The sequence below is a fragment of the Eupeodes corollae genome, chromosome 3 (assembly GCF_945859685.1).
Source record: "Eupeodes corollae chromosome 3, idEupCoro1.1, whole genome shotgun sequence".
NCBI classification, from domain to species: domain Eukaryota; kingdom Metazoa; phylum Arthropoda; class Insecta; order Diptera; family Syrphidae; genus Eupeodes; species Eupeodes corollae.
Window position 1 is genome coordinate 9,803,202 of NC_079149.1, and position 7,493 is coordinate 9,810,694.

Sequence of the window (7,493 nt, forward strand, 5' to 3'; positions counted from 1 at the left end):
AGCATTGAATGATAGCGATCGCCATTCACCGTAACGTTGCGTCCAACAGCATCTTTGAAAAAATACGGTCCAATGATTCTACCAGCGTACAAACCACACCAAACAGTGCATTTTTCGGGATGCATGGGCAGTTCTTGAACGGCTTCTGGTTGCTCTTCACTCCAAATGCGGCAATTTTGCTTATTTACGTAGCCATTCAACCAGAAATGAGCCTCATCGCTGAACAAAATTTGTCGATAAAAAAGCGGATTTTCTGCCAACTTTTCTAGGGCCCATTCACTGAAAATTCGACGTTGTGGCAGATCGTTCGGCTTCAGTTCTGAAATGTCAAAGCATACTGAGCATCTTTCTCTTTGACACCATGTCTGAAATCCCGCATGATCTGTCAAATACTAATGCATGAAATCCTAACCTCAAAAAAATCACCCTTTATATTTCGCTTTAATGATACAATACAGCGTTGGGGCTTCGAAGCATTATTCCGAAGGAGAGGGATGTGAGTCTGAGAAGGAATATAAAAAGTACTCGTTTTCCTCTATGAGATCTAACATCCGTCGCATTTGGATCTGGGTTGTTATTTTTACAATAAATAAATAATTTTAAATAATAAAAACTAAAACAAATTTTTAAAAAAATTACATTTTTACTTCTGGCGTCAAAAAATTTTCCAACGACAACTTTTGACGTTTTTAGTGATTTTTTTAAGATATACGCCTAAGGGAATAATCAAAAAAGAAATGTGAACGCGTTCCACAAGAGAGAGTCGATAAATTAACGTTTAATTGGCGTTGAACGCTGTACGTAATACCAAGTTCGCGCTGTCGTTTTTTTGGCGTTCAACGCCTTACAGATTAAGCCTGAATATATTACATTAGAAATTGCAGACAGGAGATCTTTAATAAAAATGAGAAAGAGTGTAGGAGACAAAACAGAGCCCTGGGCCGCACCAGCATTTAGAAGTGTGGTATATAATTTCTTTATTAAAATATAACTCTTATTTAAAGACTACAAATCTAATTCGACTGGCTTGGGCGCGTCCGTTGAATAGAATAGCCGTTAGAATACAAATTTTTATGAGAGCGAGCCAAACAACCTTTTGTCTCGCTTCTATGTCTCAGGTTTCAGAGTTTCGCGCTCAGCGTGCGACATCTAGCTACGAAACTCTGAAACCTAAACATAAGGGGAATTACACATTATTAATGATAGTTGCCTTAATTTTATACTACAACTCGGCCAATCTGACAATTTGATCGCCCACGATTAAATTAAACAAACAAGTCTTAAGTTATAATCATGAGATGGTAGGTGTCGCCCTTAATCAACCGAACCTTCAGAGTCTCGATTCTTCCAAAGTCGAATATTTCGAGACTCGACAATGCCATCATATGGCAGCTGTGTGATTTGACAACCTTCGATATCGCGTATTACGTATCTATCATTAGGTAGAATTTTGTAAACAACGTATGGGCCTCTGAACTTTGGAACCAATTTCTTATTTACACCGGTTGTTGTATCTACATTTTTTATTACTACATAATCACCCTCATCGTATATACGTGCCGGGTTATTATGCTCATTAAAATATTTAATATTATATTCCTGAATCTTAGTGATTGCTTCTGAAGCCTTTTCTCTTGACAATTCAAGATTTCTTTCCAGTTGACTTAATTGTTTATCATCAAGAAATTCTGTTAATTTGTCGATTACTACTCCCCTTTGGTTAATACCAAATAACAATTGACTTGGTGTATTTTGAATAGCGCGATGTATAGTGTTATTTAGTCCGAATTCTATTTGTGTTAAAGTAACAACCCAATCTGAGTGCTCGATTGGTTCCGAAAGCTTAGCAAGCATGCCAGTTAATACCCTATTGACTCGCTCTACTTGACCATTGGCCTGTGGCGAATGAACTGCCACCTTAACATGATCTATATTCTGGTCTATAACAAATGAACTAAACTCTAGTGATGTAAAGCAGGTTCCCCTATCAGTAATTACTCTTGATGGCCTACTGTAATACTCAAAATATTTTCTTAGTGCTGCACATACTTCTTTTGAGCTTGTAGATACAACTGGGTATAATTTAGTGAACTTTGTAAATGCATCTATTACCACTAATATATGTTTTCTCTTTGACTTTATTGAAGGGAGAGGACCAAGATGATCCAAGTGTATTGTATGGAATGGAATGGGCTCCTTAGGAATATTGAACAAATTGCGTATATTAGATCGAACTGGTGCTGAGTGCATTATGCAACGGATACAATTTTTAATGTATTTTTCAACTTTTTCCTGAACATTCGGAAACCAATAGTGACGGCCAATTTGATCAGAGCTTTTTGTTACACCTAAATGCCCAATTTTCTCATGGATCATTCTTATAACATTAGTTTCCATTTCAGATGGGACATAGAATCGAAGTTTACCATTTTTATTTTTTTTGAAGACAATACCATCCTGAACTAAAAACGAATTATTATCTTTTAAATATAGTTTGTTTTTCATTTCCAAAATCTTTACATCTCGATTTTGGGCTGCTCTGAGTTGGAAATCAACATCCTCAGAGTCAATAACGGATATAACATTACATCTGCTTAAGGCATCAACATGATTCATATTGGCACCACTACGATGTTTGACCTTATAATCATAATCCTCCAGCTCTAAGGCCCATCGAGCAATTCTATGATTAACATTCTTTTTGTTCAGTGTCATTGTTAAAGAACTGCAATCAGTTACGATTGTAAAAGGAATACCTTGCAAATAAACACGGAACCGACGTAAAGCTGAAATTATGGCTAAAGTTTCCAATTCAAAACTATGGTATTTGGCCTCTTGATCAGTGGTGCTTTTAGAGAAGAATGCTACCGGATGTAATTTATCATCTTCTTGTCGTTGGAGTAGAACTGCACCATACCCTAATGAACTTGCATCGCAATGCAGTTCTGTTTCTTTCCTTGGACTATAGATTGCCAATACAGGTGGAGATGTTAACCGTTCCTTTAAAGTCTGAAAAACATCTTCGCATTCGGAAGTAAATCTAAAAGGAGTTTCAGCTTTTAATAAATTATAAAGAGGTCTTGCTATTCTTGAAAAGGATTCGACAAACCTGCGAAAGTATGAACAAAGTCCTAAAAATGAATGCAATTTCTTTCTGTCTTTAGGCACAGGATATTGAGCAATCGCTCGAATATGGGAATCACTAGGTTGGATGCCATGTTCCGTTACTTTAAACCCTAAGTAATCAAGTTTCGAATATGCAAAGCGACATTTTGACAAGTTGAGCTCCAACCCATTCTTCGCTACACAACATAAAATTTTAGTAAGTATCTCAAAATGTTCAGTAATAGTTTTACTAGCAATTAATATATCATCTAGGTAGACAACTATATCTCCTCTGTCTATAAATTCACGAAAAATTTGAATTATGAATCTCTGAAAAACACTGGGCGCATTCTTAAGGCCGAAAGGCATTTTAAGAAATTCCCATTGACCGTTCGGGGTTACGAAAGATGTTAATTGTGTTGAATCTGCTGCTACCTTTACCTGGTAAAACCCACTCTTAAGGTCTAATAAGGTCATAACCTTCTTCCCCTCCAGGTATTCAATGCAATCGTCTATCAATGGTATTGGATGAGGATCTCTTACTGTACGTTTGTTCAATGCTCGATAGTCTATACACATTCTGGTTTCACCAGATTTTTTCTTAACTAAAACTATTGGTGCAGCATACGGAGAACTACTTGGCTGAATAATTCGTTTTTCCAATAGGTCTTTTATTATTTCACTCACAGTACCTTTTTCTGAGACTGATAGCCTTCGCGGAGCAAAACAAACAGGAATATCAGATGTAAGTCTAATGTGCATCTCAAAATCCTTTGGTGAAACCATAGTTTTATCAAAATTCAAATAATTTTGAGATACTATATTTTTAATAGTTTTTGAAATGTCTAAACTAAGATTTGAATCAATATCTATATAATCTTTTCTATCCCATATAATCTCAAAAGCATGGCAGCCAAATAAATCACTATCTACCTCAACATTATTGTATTCTCTCTTCACATCAAGATCGTCTTTAAGCTTAATCCGATCATGATCAAATGTATTCAACTTGTCTTTGAAGCAATCACTAAGTTCTTTAGGTTGTATCTTTAATTCACCGGCTAATACGCTGCTCCCAAAAACATCATTTATGTTGTTCTTATAATGACTACACTCTGAAGGTTCGGTTTTTTCATCAGAATAAGTGCACATATACAATTGGTTAGAAAGAAAAACTTTATTCGAACAAATTTCATTTTGACACTGCTCAGAAGTTATATTAACTTTATTACAGTTCATGTTAAGTTTTATATTAAAGATTTCAAGGAGATCACGACCAATAAGTAAAGGTATAGGAGTTACTTCATCTGGAATAACCATAAGGGAAACAAGATTTAAATTATCTTTTATATTAATATAACAATTAATCGTACCGTACGTAAAGAGTTTAATGTTTCCTAATCCTTTAAATCTTGAATACGTTAATGATTCTTGAACGTTAATTTCTTCAGGCAGAACAGACTTTCGTATGAAACTAATCGGACTACCGGTATCCAAAAGAGAACAACAATCGATAAATTTTGTGCACTTATTCTTATTTGTCATAAAGGCGACACTCACCATCTGAACAGCATCCAAACTCTGAGTCAGCTCCTTGGTGTCATCATGTAGGGCATCCCGGTTCACGGCTCCAACTCTGGTCTTCACAATATAAGGGCAGTTTTTGTAAGTGTGCCCCTCGTCAGCACATTTGAAACAGGATCCAGCTGGTCGTTGCTCCTTTGGACATTTTGCTGCGATGTGCCCATACTTTGAGCAATTAAAACATCTCTTGGACTGCTCGTTGTTTGATGCTGAAGTTGAGGGAACCATATTTCCTCCAGAAGTTGTTGCCCTAGCAACCATAGTCCTCGGAACTCTTCTTTTTTCGTATCGTGGCAAGAGGTTTTTGAGCTCTACTATAGTTTTGGCGGCAAAAAGAATAGAGACATTTGCTGGTGAATCCCTCAAACCATCGATAATGAATTCGATCAACTCTGCCTCATCGATTTCAGCATGTGACCCAAGTTCTTGCATACATATGACATATCGAAGAAGTGGCTCGCCCTGACGACGTACTCTCTCACTCAGTTGACGATAGACCTGCTGTCTGCTCATCTTATGGTCGAATTCTTTGATAAGTATTTGCTTCAAAGAATCCCAGTTGTCAACGTAGACCGTGCGTAACAGCATTTTCGCAGTTCCCTGCATGAGACGGCGTGCAGACAAGTACTTGCATCGGTCATCGCATCCCAGCGAGTCGGTCACATCTTCGTAGTCAACTATCCATTTAGTGATGCTGTATGGATCGTCACCGTTGAATGCAGGAACAGCATTTTCGATGTCTGAGAAGTCCACTGCACGCCATGGTGCAACCGAAGATGTTGTGGGCGCTTCCATCTGGTCCAATTCTTTCCTTAGCTCAAGGATTTTTTTCCGACGCTCAAGTCTGGCCAGCTCTTGTTCTTCTTCCAAGTCTTGGACATCAGAAGCTGTATTACTGTGCCTGTTATCAGAAGCGGCCAGTGTTTCGGAAGTATTCTCTCCATTCGGAGATGCAGAAGGTGGAGTTTCCTCGGTTAGCTCAGCAGAAGGTGGAGTTTTCTCAGTTAACTCACCAGAAGGTTGTTGGGGTGCCACTGTAACTGTACTTTCATACAATGCCCGAAGTTGAGCTAGAGAAGCCGTGTCTGGCACATCTACTCCAGCGCTCTGAAGTGCTTCAACCAATTGTGCTTTGTTGAGTTTTGTCATAGCTGGCTTTAAATCCGCAAAAAGAGGTAATATACACAATAATTTAGTTTTCTTTTGGTGTATTACCCCACATCTGACGTTGTGGTATATAATTTCTTTATTAAAATATAACTCTTATTTAAAGACTACAAATCTAATTCGACTGGCTTGGGCGCGTCCGTTGAATAGAATAGCCGTTAGAATACAAATTTTTATGAGAGCGAGCCAAACAACCTTTTGTCTCGCTTCTATGTCTCAGGTTTCAGAGTTTCGCGCTCAGCGTGCGACATCTAGCTACGAAACTCTGAAACCTAAACATAAGGGGAATTACACATTATTAATGATAGTTGCCTTAATTTTATACTACAGAAGCATGTGTGTTAAGATCTTTTAGGTCAGATGCGAAAAAAGACTGGTCTCATAAAATCAATTATGTTCGCGGCGTTGGAATGTTGTTGAACTGGCTATCAGAGATGTTAGCTTTCTTTTAGAGCTAACAAATGGATTGTCATTGACAACGACCAAGAAATTTGAATTCCGCATGTTTTTAATGAGTGACCTTGGGACACACAGTATTTTGACAAAGGCCTTTCTGTCTTGCTCGAGCTTTTTCTTTTCTTCTTTTTGGGTCTAATGCTTTTAAACCTATTTGGGATGACATTTCTCATTCCCTAAAGAAATCGAACTTATGAGCAAATCAACTTCACTGTCGAGAAAGCATAGTGACCAGTTAAACATCCTTAAATAATCGTTGAGACCGTCCCAGTTGGCTTTCTTGTATTTCCAAACGGTTCTCTTAGGAGCTTCTTCTTTAACTGGAGGAATTTGGCACGAAAAATTTGCAGATCTAAAACAGTGGTCAGATGGAACACTGATAGTTAACTTATCTGGGTTAGACGAAAGGAACAAGCAAATGTGTTTTTTGATCCACCATAATCGTCTAATATTTGAGTAGACTCGTAGACCAAAACAAGGGTCATTGAACGCATCGAAAATCACAACACACCTTTTTTCATGTATTGTCTGGCTCGTATGCAGAAGCCAAGATGAATTTTGTGCATTGAAATTTTGGAACAGCCTAATGAAAACACTTTTTAGAATTTGAAATAAAATATTAAAAGTAAGAGTTATGAAAAAAGTATTGAATAATTGTTTTCTGAATTTTGCGATTACCAAATTTTCAATGAATGGTTCAAGATTTCGAACAATTTTCAGAATAAATACAAAGAACAGTCTGGAACAAAAACAATCTTTTGGGTTCAACATTCCCTTTATCGACATTTAAAAAAAGAAAAACAACTTGGAAGAATACGAAATAAATCGGGAAGAACAACTAGAAACATAGGGAGCCTAATTTCGAGCACTTCTGAAACTAGATTTTAACCAATAATTTGATGTTTATCATTCTTTAAGAGAAAATCGTAAACATTATTTTCGATTATTTCCTTTGTACTGCGAATTTTTTTCAAAGTCTCTTTAAAAAAAGAACAAGAAATGAGTCTTGACCTTCCTTAACAAATGTAGATTCAAGGTATGTACATCTGATAGACTTCTTACTTTCCAGCCAAAATCTTCCATAAATTAAACCTCCAAGCTGTTTGCTCCATGCACATAAAATTTAATCCTTCTCAAGTTACAGTACTATAGGTACTCCTTTTACTCCAACTCAAACCATC

General features: G+C 37.0%; 1 long non-coding RNA gene across 1 annotated transcript; it reads left to right on the top strand.

The window, feature by feature from the left end:
• The first annotated feature begins 963 nt into the window (after positions 1 to 963).
• LOC129951012 (uncharacterized) lies at positions 964 to 2,488 on the top strand. Its single transcript, XR_008782123.1, has 2 exons — positions 964 to 2,076; positions 2,148 to 2,488. It is a non-coding gene; the product is annotated as an uncharacterized LOC129951012 (long non-coding RNA).
• Positions 2,489 to 7,493: the final 5,005 nt, after the last annotated feature.